The following is a 17,675-nucleotide window of genomic DNA, read 5'->3' as shown; positions in this document are numbered from 1 at the left end:
GTGCAGTTAAATGGATGGAGCTAGAAAAAAAAAAAAAAACACATGCTGAATGAGATTAAGAATTCTCCCAAAGACAAATATTGTATATTTGCTGTTAAACAGGATGCTAGTTTTTAAGGTCTAGATACATGTGCTTCAGTCAGAATAACCACAGAGGTTAGGTAGTTAGTAAGAGACAAGGTGAAGGAGGCCATCAAAGGAAAGGGCACTATAACAGTGTTATAAAGATCAAAGAGAAACCAGAACAAGAGGATGAAATGGGAAGGACATGAGAGTGCTTTGAAAAGTCATATGGAAACCTACTACTATAGAAGACACCTAAACAAATATACATCTATGAAAATAAATTAAATTGTGTCACCATATAATGAAGACATGGTTCTACCTAGGTATCTTATGCAGGCAATTAAAAGATCCAGTGACAGGAATGGCTTATATCTTGCTGAGTCATTGGCTAAAGGGGTTCCATAGATCAGTCATAACATCACAAGCTATTGCCAAGGCTACTGGTTACCCTCTATAACCTGACTATTAAGATCTTATGTCATTGGACATGGCCTTGAACATGAAAAGAATTAAGTGATTCCCAACTATAAGGTTCATCCTGGCTGAATAGCATTCATGCTGCTTGAAAGTACTTTTCTTACTACAAGAAAAAACTAAGCACAAAATCACCTATCTATAAACCCTGTAACCTACAACAGGACACACTAAATTGAATAGAGGCAGATAGAGTTATAGGATGAGCCAACCACTTTTTAAAATTGAATTTAATACTCACTCCATGAGATGGAATACATACCTGACACTATTGTTTCAAGAGCCTGACTAAATATGTCATGGACACAGGATGAAACCTGCTGCTATTATTCTGCTAAATGAAGATACCATTAAAATGGCTCCTAATGACACATTGTTATACTCATAGACAAGAGGATTGCTCAACCCTTGTCCCAGAAGCATCTTCTTACAGAGACAGGATTAAGTGCAGAGGACCACAACTGGACAGTATGGAGAGAGTGAGAGACTTTAGAGCTCTCTGAACTAATTGGGATTGTAGACAAATTTCTAAACAGTCTTATTAAACAAAAAACACAGAGCCACATATTAGGGTGTAAGCCTTAGAGAGATCAGGGAAACAGGGAAAGCCTCTAGCCATTCTTACCTCAATAACTCTGCAGCTTCCAAATGCAAGTTACTTCCTGTCTACCCATGCCTTATTGCCTTGTTCTTCTGCCATCTGGTTTGCTCTCTCTACCCAGCTATATCACTTCTTCTTTCTGCCCAGGTCTGTAACTTTTGTCTGTCTCTACAGACCTCTAGACATCCATGGTTAACTAGTTTGGGAACTTAAGATCTGTTCCACATGCCTAACTCTGTTCCCAGTGTGGCCTTGAACTCACAGGGATCCCACCTGCCAAGTGATAGGATTAAAGGCATGTGCTAACATTGCATGACTTTTGTGTTGTGGCTGGCTTTTTCCTCTGATCTCCAGACAAGCTTTATTTATTAAAGTACAAATAAAATATCACCACATTTCAGCACAAATAAAGTATCACCACATAGAATATCTTTACAAATTCCCTTCCATCAAGACTCAGGGATTTGTGTGGAGGGAGAATATGAGCCACAGATGGTAAATGACTCCAAGAAAACAGAACCATCCAGACACAATAGTGCTGTGGAATAATGCTTTTGTACACTGTAAAGAATGTCACTCGAATTGGTTCAATAAAACACTGATTGTCCGGTAGTCAGGCAGAGACTATATATGGGGTAACCAGACTTGGGGAGTTCTGGGAAGAGGGAAGACAGAGTCAGGAGTCACCACCCAGATGCAGAGGAAGCAAGATGAGAATGCCATACTAAGAAAAGGTACTAAACCACATGGCTAAACTTATCTAAAAATTATGGGTTTATTTAGGTGGAAGAGCTAGTTAGTAATAAGCTCAAGCTACAGGACAGAATGTATAAATAGTATTAAGTCAATCATGTGGGAAGCAGCTGCTGGGTATTTTGGAACATGCAGGTGGGAGAAAAAAATATGCCTACACAACAGGCTTAATGCACATATAAACTCAGAGAGACTTTGACAGCACAAAAGGAACTGGACAGGTTTATGCCTGACAACTTCTAGGAAGCAAAAGTGGAAGCTGAGACAACATCCAACCCCTAAACAATAAGCCTTTTCAACTAACACCTGATGGAAAAGGGAAAATCAGTGTTCTCATTTGTAGTCTCATGGTGTGTATCAACTGCCCTCCAAGGCAGGCCCCATGTCCAGGAGTGGTTGGTCAACCACAACAATTTTTGGCTTATTGGATTTGTTTGCCTTGAGCTTTGTTTTTTGTTTTATAATAGAGAGTGGGATGGGGGGAGAACATGAAGTAGGATGGGTAGGAAAAGGAGAAGGATCTGGAGTTGTTGGGCAAGGGGGAAGAACATGATTAAAATACATTGTAGGTGACAATTTATGTATGTAGATTCTGACATAGGCAGCAAGTGAAAGTATAATGGAAGATTTGGAGGGAGGAAAAGGAAGGAAGAAATTGTGTAATTATACTGTGAATTCAAAAATAAGAGTAATTACAATCTGTATTATATGTAAAATATTTGAATAAAGTATCATGTCAAATAGCAAAGAGAAGTGGACTAATGCCAGGAAAATACTAGAATAAAGCAGAAGAGTATTATAAAACAGGCATACTTAGAAGAAAAAAAATATTACATACATGTATCTGCTGCTGCGCAGACATGCATGTGTGTGTGTGTGTGTTTATAAATGCCTGTTGTGTGTGTTTAGGGAGCACAAGTTCCTTATGCTCACAGATAGCACTAGGGCAATCAGGAATGTTAAACATGCAGGCATTTCTCTTCAGTGAAATGGATTTATACCAGTTTCCACTCAGAAGGCAAGGAGTGCCTGTTATTAATAACCTAGTGATCTATAGTGCACATAGAGCCAGGCTTCACCAAATTCCCAAACTATTATGTTTATCTCAGACTTCAAAGCATTGTTTCTGATTCAGTAGAACCCATTCGTATGAAAGCAGTCCATATACTTTGCAAAACAGACTACTATTATGCTTATCTCAGATCCTTCCTCCCTAGACGCTTACCCTGAGCATCATTTCCCAGTCAGTGTAACCCATTCTTATGAAAGAAGTCACAGTTACTTTGCATAAGACATGTACTTTTCAAAGTAGTTTCATTGTAGCCATGCCTTTTGTAACAGCTATCATGAGGAAATATTTTCCCAAAATTGTAATGTGCTTAAATATGTTAAAAATAAATGGCATGGGGTCAGAAACCTGTTTGAATCAACACTAGCCAACTAAACTGTTGAACTAGATTTCCTTCATACCTCATGTTGATCTTTTCTCTGGCAGCAGTAGCATTTGCAAGGGACCCCACATGTATGTATGCATCTGGGTATGTTTGTGTGTGTGCATATAACTTAAAATGTAAGGCCATCTTCCTTTATACATTCATTAGTAAGGAGAACAAGCATGGTTAAGATAAAAATTTATCCTTTTGCCTATTATTTTCATGTCTACTTGACATGGGCTAAGATCTTCTGTAAAGAGGACACCTCATTTGAGAAAATCCCTCCATCATATTGGCCTACAGGCAGACTTGACTGAAAATTGATGTAGGAGATAGGACCTTGGTGGGCTATACCATCCCTGGATATGTAGTTCTGGGATTGATCAGGAAGCAAAAGAAGCAAGTCAAAAGAAACAAGTCAAGTAGCATGACATCATAGTCTCTATTTTAGTTCCAGCATCCCGATTCCTGTCTCAGCTTCCCTTAGTGATGGACTGTAACTTGCTCACCAGATAAACCCATTCCTTTCCAAGTTACTTTTGGTCATGGTTTTTATCACAGCAATAGAAACTTGACAAGTTTCTTAACACTCTTGCTCAGGGCAGAAGCACAATCCCAGGAGTTGACAGACAAGACTCTGATGATGGTTTTTCTGTTAATGATGTTATTAAAACTTGTACCACTCCATTTTGTATTGAGCAGTAGTATCTAAAAATTGTTTCTCTAAATTTATCACATAAAAAACTAACCCTACCACCCAGCTGTTATTTTGTCACTATGGGACTGAAGCATATGATGATATATTGCTTGTACTGTTAAATTTTAACAAGTCCTATACTCAGGATTGTTGACAGTGGCAGTGAGAGGCACAGCTCTAGAGTGCAGCTGGAAGCCTGAGCTGGAGTTTTCCCTTAGGACCTCCATGGCAATAAACCTAGGATCTTGACTTTTACTGCAAAAATAATAAATTTAGCGTGAGTCTGTATGAAGTAAAATTGAGTTTATTAATTAAAGGTATGATAAAGAGATGAGATGTAATTTAGAATTAATCACTGGTATTTATAGAAATGTGTCTACAAATATCACCAGGATACATATATAACATGATTTCGTGGCTTTTGAATTTGTGTCATGCATACAATGTAACTTGATTTAAGAGTAAACAATGAACAAAATGAAGTTTCAAAATTAAAATAAAAACTGAGTTACTTTAATTTTTTTTTTCTATATCTTAAGGGATTTTTCCTAAAGTGTTGTAAGTGTTGTATGAGGTCTGTTGTTCAAGTTTATGGGTGAGAGACAGATGCTGATAAATATATATATATACATTTTTCGAGACAAGTTTTCTCTGTGTAGCTTGCTTTGTACCTTTTCCTGGAACTCACTTGGTAGCCCAGGCTGGCCTCGAACTCACAAAGATCCTCCTGGCTCTGCCTCCCAAGTGCTGGGATTAAAGGTGTGTGCTACCAACGCCCAGCAGATGCTGATATAGTTAGGCTAGAAGGTCTCATTTATTCCGTCCATAAGCTATCCTTCCCTATATGTTGTTGATTCTATTTGCAACATTGAACAGAAAAGAATAGCTTAAAAATGTTTGCAATTATTTTTAGGTATTCCAGTAAAAAGTCTAAGATTGAGCACCTTTCATTATGTCATTGTGATGTTAGAACCTCATTGACTATAAATATCATTAAAACTGACATTTTTCTTTTACTTTTATAACTTAAATCTCTTAGAGTATACTAGCAGACAAAATAATGAAATCATTTCCATGCTTCATTCCTCTAAATCATCTCTATCCTTGGGTCTTCTCAGCTCAGCATTATGTTCTACAAGATTTAACATCTCAGTGGGCAAAGGACAGCATTCATCAGTAGGATATAGAAAGTTAAAAAAAAAAACTATAATCAATAAATGATACATTGCTCCTGTCATTTTCAGTTTTTGGAGGTTTGGATAATTTACAGGTTGGCGTACAGTGCATTGTGATAAAGCAGTGATATAACACTAATAGTTTGTGTGGAAGGCAGAGGGATTTACCACTTGCATGGGGATTGAAAATCAAACTGCATAATTACATATAAGAATAATAAGCCTGGAGTTCATAGACACTTGTTTCATCCTGAAGAATCAAACTGTTCTTCTACATAGGAAAACCAAATTTTAACTGTTTTCATTTTTTATAATTAAAATGTTAAAATACACATATTTAAAATAGTAAAATGTGGAAGGATACCAAGTCACAGTAGAAACTGTATCTCTTTCCTACAGACTTTGCTTTGGCAACCAATCAGCATAAATTAACTAACCTGCTCTCAGGGAAATTATGACAGCATTAGGTAATAAAACATTCTTGATACACACAAATGTGTACAGAATTTGTGATGAAATTAGTGAATCTTAGTGAGTTTACAGCAACTATGCTATTGTCAAAACATTAACAGATAACTTTCTAGAGTTTGTTTTAGATCATTTAAGATTTTCATCATTTAATTTTAATATTTTTGAATAAGCTGTTTGGATAAGAAGCTATTTATTCTATGATTTCAAACATAATGATTCAGAAAAACTAGCAAGGAGAATTAAATGTGTTCACTTTGCTAACTAGTTGTGTTAATTTTGTTGTTTCTTCAGTAAAACAGTCCAGGAGAAGTACCTAATAACAAGATAGGCATTCTTCTTATTGCTGTAGACACAGGCCACCATGGGCAGAGAGGGCGGCATAGAAGCAGGAGCCTGAGGCAACTGGTCCCACAGAAATGAGAAAATAGAGAGCAGACAAGGAGCATAGCTGAAGACAAGGCCTGCCCTTAGTATGCAGCTCTACAATTTTTGCAAAATGTTACCACCATCTGACAACAAAGTATTCAAATAGATGAGTTGACTAGGGCATTTCACATTCAAACCACAGCAGAAGTATTGAACATTTTCATCAATAATCTAAATGGTAATGTGAAATTTGGTTCAGGAAAAACTATTCCCTTTAACAATCATAAAAATTTCAGATTAGTTCCCATTGTATATTTAGGTATTTGGTGTTTGGATGTAAATATTAACCCCAAGTGCAGCATGATTCTCTCTTATTTGGAGACAGAGTCTTTACAAATGCAATCAAGTACAGGTCACTAAGGAGGACTGTAATTATGACTTCTGTCCTCATAAAGTAGACATAAGTTCAGGCTGTGGCTGTACCTTAGTCACAAGGAACCCGATGTCATGTCCACGGCCCTAGATTTGATCCCCAACACACAAAGAAAGCAAAAGAGAGAGAAGGGGAGAGCTAGGGAAGAAGGAGGAAAATAGAGAGGGAAAGGCCTAATGTAATACCTTACACAGACCTTTCTCTTGTAGATCTCAAAAGAAAGTAGCACTATCAGTTATGTGCTCTCAGACTCCTGCTCCAGAGAATGAAGCATGACCTCCTGCTATGTGCTCACATGTATGCAACTCAGTAGTACTTTGCAAGAAGCCTGAGGAAGCTAAAACATGGATTTCTAAGTAGGAATGCTGTGGAGATAAAGAAGTAAGAATGAGGGATTTGATGATTTAGTGTTCAGAACATTTTTTATTTACAATAAGGGAATGCATTTAATACCATCACTGTTTTCATGAAAATGGCTCAACTTTCTAATCTCCAAAGTAAAATACATTAAAAACTTTAAAAAAATGTTACAAGCTGAAAAATTGAGATTTCTCAAATCTCTGTTCTGCATACTTCCAATCTGGTTCCATCACATTTGCCTTTACATGGATATTGCAACCCAAGTTTATTTCTTAAATAACATTACATGTTAAGAAGGCTTTAGCTAATGTCTCAGGATAAATTTTAAATACAAATCAAATTTAGGAACATTAAATTACGATTTTGGGACTGTTATTTGCTACCGTATTTTAGTCATCCCTATAAAACCACAAGAAGCTTCCTGTTTATCAGATAATGTTAATGAAAAAGTAAAGTATAAATAAAAAGAACACTAGTGTTTCAAATACACATTTTTTTTCGATACAGTCAAATGTACATTTAATGAGTTACTATTATGGGCTCACTTGTAGAACTGTAAAGTTCATGTATTGATTCATTAAACCTTGGAGTCCCTGCATTAGGAGTTAGGGGCTTTAGAGATGGTTAAGGCTAAGTATATTCATAAAGGCAGACTACTGGTCCCAAAGGACTTGTGATGTTTTAAGAGGAAGGGGACCTCAGAAAAGGTTACAAGTCAGGAACAAACAGTTCTTCAGAGACTCTCCCTTGTGACATTCTCACATTGGTCTCTGAGCCTCCAGAAATATGCAAAAATAAGACCCTATTGTTTGCAACACCCAGTCTTTAATATTTGTTATTGGAGTCCAAATAAACTAGGACAGTTAGTCTTGGTTAGCCTTACATGTTTACAATTCTTATCATGAATGTTTAGCCCCCTAGCTGCTTTCTTCATCTACACCACAGACTACCTAGGATCTGCCTCTCTGTTCCTTTCTGTCTCTTTGTCATTGTATTATACCCTCTTTTACTGGCTGCCTCAGGGAAGGAACACAACATAGACTGTTTTCACCTTTTAAGAGTGAAAATGATATATGCATCAAATGAGTGGAAAAGACTTTGATATAGGCTTCACATTTAGAAATTCAGTACATAAATATCCAGTTTTATGTGAGTTATTTTTCTGTGCATACTGCCTCATTCATTATAGTTCACAGCTCATAGGAACAACAAGAATCAGTATGTAAAAGAAAAATCAGACATATATCAGTATACAGGTTTGGACAAAACAGAGTAATGTATGACATCCAACTGTAACAAGAAATGGCATCCTTTGGCTCTAAAAAGCTTTGGAAACCCCAAAATGACTGAAAGAATTAGGGTCATCATCACATATTGGTTGGTGTGTTGAAGGAAGGAGAGATCTAAGATCAACAGACACTATTAAAAGAGCAATAAAATTTCCTGTGTATCTCTTCTAGCATATGGCAAGTTGTCAGAACAATGACTGGAGAACAGATAGGCAGGAAACCCATTCTCTATGCCCAGTCCTGGCATGAATGTATAACATAAGTGAGATTCATTTCTTTCTATCAGATAGCATAGAAGACTCAAACATGGGAGCAAGGCAACACAAAACAAAGCATGTGGGGGCTGGAGAGTTGCCAGAGTGGTTAAGAGCATTTGCTGCTTTTCCAAAAAACCTTAGTTCAATTTGAAGCACTAATATCCAGTGGCTCACAATAGCCTGTAACCCAAGATACAAGGATCTGATACCTACTGACTCTGGGCACACACACACACATGTGGCACACAAACTCACATATAAATAAAAATAAATATTAAAAAACATGTGTGTCCCACACTGGAGTTTAATATTTAGGGTTCTATGACTGTATAGTGAAAAATTAATAGCAATGATTTGTTTTACAATTTGAGATACTACTCTATGTCACATAAGATATAATAAATATTTATACAACTTCTTTTTGTTTATGTCTTATACTATGTTTTATAGTCTAACATTTTTATGCAATGTATTTAACATTTTAAAGCTGTTTAATAATTTTATTTCATTAATACAGATATGAAACTATTCATTATTGTATCTTAATTTACATTTATCTGGTAACTAATGAAATTGAATGTATTTTCCTCTAGCTATTTGCCATTCTTATAGGAATCTGTTCTTTAATCTCTTGTTCAATTATTGTTTTTTTTTTTTTTTGAGACTATAATTACATCATTTCTTCATTCCCTTTTACTCCCTTCAAACACTCCCATATAACTCTTCTTGCTCTCATTCAAATTCATTGTCTCTTTATTCATTAAGTATGGTTAAAATTTTGTTTAATTTTTAATGAAAATATATTCCTAAACTCATAAATGAAACATGTGGTGGTTTGGAAGAAAAGAGTCCCCAAAAGGAATAGCACTAATACAAAGTGTGACCTTGTTGGAGTAAGTGTGTCACTGTGGAGGTGGGATTTGAGGTCTCATATGCTCAAGCCATGACCAGTGTCTCAAACCATTTCCTGTTGCCTACATGATTTCATACTCTCAGCTGCTTCTCCAGCACCATGTCTGCCTGCATGCAGCCATGTCCTACCATGATGATAATGGACTGAACCTCTGAAGCTATAAGCCAGCCCCAATTAAACATTTTTCTTTATAAGATTTCCCGTGGTCATGGTGTTCTTCACAGTAATAGAAATCCTAACTTAAGACAATACCTCAGCCTGTATATTATTACTTGTATGCATGTTTTTAGGGTTCACCACCATTTGGAATTGGCTAACCACTAATTTTTTCAGCTCTCTGCATTTCTTAGTTGCATGTACATTGATTTTTTTAAATGTCTGCTAATTTATTTCCTCTTTTCAAAAAGTTATTTATTTATTCTTCTTTTGTATATTGTATCCCACCTGCAGTTTGTCCTCCCTCCATTCCCCTCAGTCAGTCTCTCACCTCCACCACTCTCCCCTAGATTGACTCCTCCACCTGCAGAAAAGAGCAGGCCTCCTAGGTATATCAACCAAACATGGCATGACTTTACAATAAGACTAAGTACCACCCTTCATTCCATCTAGCATGTAGTTGTTTGTTTATAGTTGAGGCCTCCTGGCCTCACTCCCATATTGTTCAGCTCATGCTTAGGTTGTCATGTTAGTGAGATTATGGGTGCAGTTTCTGACATTTCTAGGAAAACTACTCTCACATAAAAATCCTTGTTCTTCTGACTTTTACAATCTCTCTTGTCCCCTCTTTAGTAAGAATCCCTGAGGCTTTGGTGTGAGAGTTGTATTGTTGATGTACCTTGGGAATGGGATCCACAACTCTACATTTTGATTGGTTGTAGTTTTTAATGATGGTATTTATCTGTTGCAAAGACGAGTTTCCTTGATGAAGAGTGAGGACTACACTCATCTATGGGTTTAAGAATAAATATTTGGAATGTAGTTATTTAAATTTTTATTTATTTAATTTTTCTGGTTCAGAAAGTGAGAATTGTAAGTTCTTCTCCAATATCTGTGACTTCACTAGTCCCGGGAATTGCATAAATTTCCAGTAAAGATCTTCACTATCCCTACATCTGACAGAAGGCTGATCTCCAAAATATATAAAGATCTCAGGAAACTGGACATTAAAATACCTAACAATCCAATTAAAAACTGGCCTACAGAGCTAAACAGATAATTCTCAACAGAAGAATCTCAAATGGCCAAAAGACATTTAAGGAAGTGCTTACCATCCTTAACTGTCAGGGAAATCCAAATCAAAATTTTTCTGAGATACCATCTTACACCTGTCAGAATGGTTAAAATCAAAAACACTGATGACAGCCTATGTTGGAAGGGATGTGGAGCAAGGGGAATACTGCTCCAGTGCTGGTAAGCATGCAATCTTGTACAGCCATTCTGGAAATCAGCATGGCAGTATCAGAAAATTGGGAATCAACCTACCTCAAGACTAAGCATTACCACTCTTGGGCATATACCCAAAAGATGCTCAACCATGCCACAAGAACACTTGCTCAACTATGTTCATAGCAGAATTATTCATAATATCCAGAACCTGAAAACATCCTAGATTCCCCTCAACTGAGAAATTGATAAAGAAAATATGGTACATATGCACAATGGAGTATTATGCAGTGGTAAAAAAAAAAATGACAGAGTGAAATTTGAAGGCAAATAGATTGAACTAGAAAATAATCACCCTGAGTGAGGTAATCTAGACATAGAAGGACAAACAAGGTATGTATTCACTCATAAATGGATATTAGATGTAAAGCCAAGAATAACCAAATCATAATCCACAACCCCAGAGAAGCTTTGTAAAGAGGAAGAGCCTGAGAGGGACACACATCAATCTCACCAGAAAGGGGAAAGGGCTAAGATCTTGTAGTGGGTAGCTGTTCCAGCTTTGGCCTGGAAATACCACCCACTTTGAGGCTTCAGTAACTGTCACTCCTACAAGGCGGAGCCAAAAGAGGACCCCTAGAGACCTGAGATCTGGATGGGAAAGCCCTTTTGGTTTCTGGACCCTGGACACTGGAGCTACATGGAGCAGAGTTCTCCAGAGAACACTGCTAGACTGCGCTACACCTTTCCCAGACTGTAACCTATCCCATCACTTGTAAGTTATCCCACAAAATAAACCTCCTGTTTAAATACATGGAGTGGCCTTAATATTTTAACTGATAAGATGTCCTGGGTAAACTGGGAGGAGGGAGTTGAGGGAAGAAGATGGGGTGGTAACATGAAGGATCCACATGGCTGACTTTGGGGAGGAAGAGAGAGGGAGAACAATGAAAGATATCTTGACAGAGTGAGCCAGTGTGTGGTCAGGGAGAAATCTAGTGCTAACAAAATCCCCAGGAACCTACAGGGATGTAACCAGCTAATACTCCTAGCAGTGATGGAGAGCATGCCTGAACTAGCCTTCCCCTATACTCAGATTGGTGACTACCCTAATCATCATTATAGAACCTACATCCAGTCACTAAGGGAAGCAGATGCAGAGACCACAGAAAAGCACTTGGCAGAGCTCCTGGAGTTCATTTGAAGAGAGGGAGGAGGGACTATAGGAACAAAGGGTTCAAAAATCATAATGGGAGTTAGCCGACCTGAGCTAGTGAGAGTTTATCGACTCTGGACTGACAGCTAGGGTGTCTGCATGGGACAGAACTAGGCCCTTTGAATGTGGGTCGCAGTTGTGTGGCTTGATCTGTTTGTGGGGCCTCTGGCAATGGGACCAAGACATATCCTGGGAACATGAATTGACTTTTTAGAGCTCATTCCCTATGGTGGAATGCCTGACTCAGCCTTGATTCAGGGGAGAGAGGATTAGTCCAGCCCCAACTTGATATGCCAGCCTGTGTTGACTAACAAGGGGAGGCCTTATCCCCTGTGAGGAGTAAATGGGGGATATGATGGAGGGGGGGATTGTGGGAAAACGGGAGAAAGGGAGGAAGGCAGAACAGTGGTTGGTATAGGAAATGAAAAAATAAATAAATAAAAAAGAAAGTGTCTCCTATGGTCTCCTCCATTCTAATGTATTTTCAGGATTATCTTGCTAAATGGCACTTCTAAACAGTCTCCTAAACAAATATCTCCAAAGTTTAAATTTCTAGCTACAGGATTAAGTCTTACAATGGATAAGTGCTTTCCATGGTCTATACTGTTAAAAGTCACTTTCAGGCTGGTGCCACAAGTAAACTATGTCTGTGTTTCTCAGACAGATTCTCATTTAAGCCTACATGAGAGAGATTGGTATTGGTTGAAAGGACTGTAATATATCTTTAAAAAATTTTCCTATTCAAAGTACAATCAGTGATTTCTTTCCTGCATAGTATTTTTATTAGATATTTTGAATTGTTTTTATGCCACTTTGGTGGATGTCCTCTTCTTGAATACTAGTTTCCTATATTTTCCATTTACCTCTGTGTATATCCTTACCAGCAAGACACTAAATCACCACTTTCAAGAGCTGTTTTCTTACTTCCTTATTTTCTCACATGATAGCATATTCGACTACAGCTACACTTTACACTCCTAACTCGTGTCCTCAGATATGTGCACAGCACCACATGTAAGCACGTGAAGTGACATTTAAACGTTTATTAATAAAACCTGGCATTCTATGACATCATGCTTTTCCTCAGCCATCATTTTTATGTATGCTCTGTAATACAGAGAATACTATTCAAAATTTGGGGGTTTGCATTTATTTTTCCAGATACATCAACATTGAAACCAAGTGTGCAGAGAAACAATGCCACATGCTTTTCACACTAGTGGTTCACATTTTAATCAAATGGATCACTTGTAATAAGAGTCTCTCATATATCTTAGAGAATAATTGTCAGTCAGAAACAACTTTTTCTGGATAATATGCTATGTACTTGTATTGCAAATTAATTAACTGTAACTTGTTTTAATATCTTAGATTCAAAGGTTGATTTATATATTTATTAAAAAATAAACAGCTGTTATTTTTATTTGCTCAGTTTTACTCCTAAAACTGCTTTCTGCTTATGTACTCTTGTTCTATCAGTGGAATGTGAATATTCTCCACACAAACAGATTTGGAAAATAGTTTCTTCTCAGTTACTCTGGAAAGTTTATTTTTAATTATTATCCATTCCTCAAATAACTGGTAAATGTCACTCTTAAAATCAAATAGAATTGCATTTCTAGTTTTAAAAATGATGTACACTTTAAATTGATGCAAGTTTAAGAAATATAATTGTTCTTTTCTTTTGTTTCTTACCTTTTTAGAGATTTATTGGAAGAGAGAGGGAGAATGGGAGAGAGAGAGAGAGAGAGAGAGAGAGAGAGAGAGAGAGAGAGAGAGGAGGGGAGAAAGGACCAGAGAAACAGAGAGACCATGTGGAGGGAAGAGAGCAGAAAGAGAAAAGGGCAATTGTTCTTTTCTTAACTCAGTTTGCTGAATTTTTTTAAAAGATTTATTTACTTACATATACAGTATTCTGCCTGCATGTAGGCCTGCACTGCACACCATAAGAGGGCACCAGATCTCATTATGGATGGTTGTGAGCCACCATGTGTTTGCTGGAAATTGAACTCAGGACCTCTGGAAGAGCAACCAGTGTTCTTAGCCTCTGAGACATCTCTCCAGTCCCCCTGCTAAATTTTTTTTATGAAGTTGTATAGATGTATCCTGCTTGTTAAATAAGAAACACAGAACCGATTGCAGAGTTAAAAACCACGAGGTCAGAGCAAAAGCAGAAAATCTTACCCTTCACTGCTTCTGCGGTTCCTCCTCTCCGCCAGAGACCTACTTCTGTGCATCCTGTCTATTTAAAGACTTTCTGTTCTGCCTTCTCATTGGTTGTAAACCCAGCCACATGACCTCCTTGTCACTGCCTGTCTGTACAGACCTCCAGATCTTCTATGGTTGGTATTGAGATTAAAGGCGTGTGTCTGCCATGCTGGCTGTGTCCTTGAACACACAGAGATCCGCCTAGCTCTGCCTCCCAAGTGCTGGGATTAAAGGCATGCCCCACTACTGCTCTGCTTCTGCTCTGGTTTGCTCTGACCTCAAGGCAACTTTATTGACATACAAATAAAATCACATTTCAATACAAATAAAATATCACTATATTTCCCCTTTTTTATTTTAATAAAAAGAAAAAAAGGAAAAAGTTATAACTAATAAAAGAAAAACTATATACAAAAGTACAATAACTATATATACCATATATACAAACAATAAATACCTAAACAATGTCTAGTCCATTTGTATTTGACAAATTCAGAGAAAATAATTCCATTATCTATCCTATTTTGGTAAGTCCAGAATGTACCTGATTCACTTTTATCCTAACTTATATACCTAACGGAACTGTCTTATAACGTCTTTCAAATTTATACACTTACAGCTCTTAGTGAGTTTTTCTGAAATCCTTAACAAAGATAATTATAACTATAACTAACTGATCTTCAACTCCCTCAGAGACCCAAGAAGGAAATAATACTACCTAATAAAAAATAAAAACAAGAAGTGCATGCAAGCAGCTTCAGAAAAAAATGTGAGTTGACAGAAACAGCCAGCTGCCTGGACAGTCACCTGAGGTTTCTCCACAGTGTTGGGGCATCATCTTCAGCCTACAGGCTTAGCATATCTGACAGACTCTTTTGTGAAATAAGATGTATACAAGGTCAACAGTTTGACCTCACATTTGGTGAGAGCAGTCCATGTACCAGAAACACCTGAATTCCATTAGTGTCATGTCATGATTCAGGATTTTAAATTCTGGAAATTATTGATGTCTTTTCAATTCAGCTGTCTATTTTTCTTGGCTGTGTATATGTGGCTTCATCTTGGCATCATGTTCTTCTCCACATCTCTCTATTAAACGCTAGTCTACTATTGAGAGGGGTGAGCTTAGTTATTCTTCAAGAATAACTGTTTCATCTGCTGTTCCATTGCACATCAGAAGCAATTGGCCCACTCCCTGTTCAGCTGCCTTCGAAGACAAGGGCACGGTACCTTTTACAGATTGCAAAGGTCACTCACTTCAGGGATGGTGCCATATAGTCCTGGCTTCAGAAGATGCCTTTTGTTAAAGCCACAACCACATTTGTTTTGGCAAGAATTGGTAGTCCTTGGTTTCATGTCCTGTCTGTCCTGTTGGTTAGCAGTTGATTCGAGGATACTTTGTTGTCCAGTGGCTAACTTTTTGCCACAATGAAAGTTAGCTCCATATGCAGTTTCTTCAATGCCCATATTTTCTCTGAAGTAGATTGGTACTGCCAGGAGCCAACATGTCTCATAGTCATAGCAAAAAAGAAAAATTCCTAAGTTATTAAAACATTTTAAATGCCATATTCTGTAGATCTCTGAAGGGTTTGAAGATGACCTGTCTATCTAAAATATATCTGTTTGATCTTGAAAACACACCTAATATGACTACAAGTTCAATTGTAATGTCTAACCACTAATTTTCATTTCTATATATCCTAATAGTTGGTAATACTAACATTCAAGGATTAGCAAATTGCATTACATTGTTAAATGAATGGTATAAATACAATATCTCGAACAAGATTAAAAATACGTATATGGTATATTCTAACAATCTCAATCTCAATAATAATAATTTGTATACAATATAAAACAATCCAATTGAATGTAAAGTATTTAAAACTAGTAATTGTCTTTTTCTTTTTTTTTTTTTAACAAGCACCTTTTGCCTAGCCCTTTTCCTAACCCTTAACAACAACTTGTAACCAACCCTCCTAAACAATGAAAACTATCCCAGACCCAATACCCATAAAAAGACCAAAACACCACCCACCCCACACCACCTCTTTGGGAATGTGGGCGTCGAATTCTTAAAATTGCTTCCTGCTGGGTATGGGTGAAGTTATCTTTAGTCTGAAAAGAAAAAATTTTGGGTTAATTGACAAATTCTAGGAAAGATAACTATATTCTTTGTTATCCATAATGCCAAAGTTCAGGGTTTATCTCAAGTCCTTATTCAAGCAGTCTTTGAAACTGGATCATCTCAGCTAGCCATCTCAGAATTGCTCTAAGCACTTTATAGTCCAAAGCTGATCTGTAGATGATGTTTGTCAGCTTAGTGATATTATTTTCCACGTGGAATTGTCGTTGTGGGGCCCCATCTTCTTCCTGGAGATTTCATTTGATGTTAGGCCTGGCCGTGATTTCCTGCAGAAAACTGAAAAGAGACTCGAACACAAAGACATGTATAGGCAGCTAATCGAAGCCTTTTCTCTAAATTAATTAGTACTCATATGACCATTATTATCTTAACAAAGTTTATATATATATATATATATATATATATATATATATATATATATATATATATATATATATATCTTGTGAATTTTGATATAAAATTCATACTTTAAGAAAAGTTTAAAGAATCAGAATAGAGTCAAAGAATTGAGATTAGTAATAGAATAGTCCCTTAATTAATTTGGTTTTTCTCCTGTCCCATGTTAGAAGATGGCTCTTTCTTCTGGTATGATACAGGGAGTTTTCATTGTCCTTTTAACAACATGCTTGAGTTTAAAGGAGGAGAGAGCCATTCTCCAACTCCAAAATCAGCTTGAAGCTTTAATTGAACTGGGACTACAAGAATACTAAGAGTATTAATTTTTTAGAGAAGAGCAGAAACAAACATTTAGGAAGATTTATGAAATTTTGTAGATGATATACCAATAGGCCATTTTACTCTTTTTCCTGGGACAGATGATTTGTCCTTTTTCTTCAGTTGTCTCATTTGTCCAGTGTTCTTCAGATTCCTTAGCCTTCATTCTCCTAAAAGACAAAAACAAAAACCCTTCCCCAAGACTAATTTTGGGGAGGTTCCCTTTTGGCAAGTTACATTTGATTAAATGAAAAGGCATGTATTAATGTTATAAGTGAGTTTAAACTGGATGGTCATGTTGGTTGATGAACTATCACCTCCTCTAATTAAGAGGTCTCTCTCGTTCAAATCGAACCTTTATCAGTTTTGATGGTACCCACAGCTTATCTTCTCCTGCAGAAACAAAAGAAAAACCTCGTCCCCAATGTAACACATGCCCTGGTTTCCATTCTGAGGTCAGCACATCCTTGAAGTATATAGGCTGATTTAATTCTGTTGTTTTTTCTATTAACCAATGTCTCTCTGCAGCTGTTGTTCCTTTCTCATTAGCATTGAGAAAATTCAGAGTTAATAGAGCATTGTGCAGTCTATTTCTGGGGGTTTTTGTTACCCCTTTTTGTTTATTTATCATGTCCTTTAGAGTTCTGTTGGATCTTTCTATAACTGCTTGGCCTGTAGGATTATGTGGTATACCTGTAATATGCTTTATATTATAATAAG

The sequence above is a fragment of the Onychomys torridus genome, chromosome 9 (assembly GCF_903995425.1).
Source record: "Onychomys torridus chromosome 9, mOncTor1.1, whole genome shotgun sequence".
Lineage (NCBI taxonomy): Eukaryota > Metazoa > Chordata > Mammalia > Rodentia > Cricetidae > Onychomys > Onychomys torridus.
The sequence above is the reverse complement of the archived record's forward strand: the minus strand, read 5'-3'. Positions refer to the sequence as shown.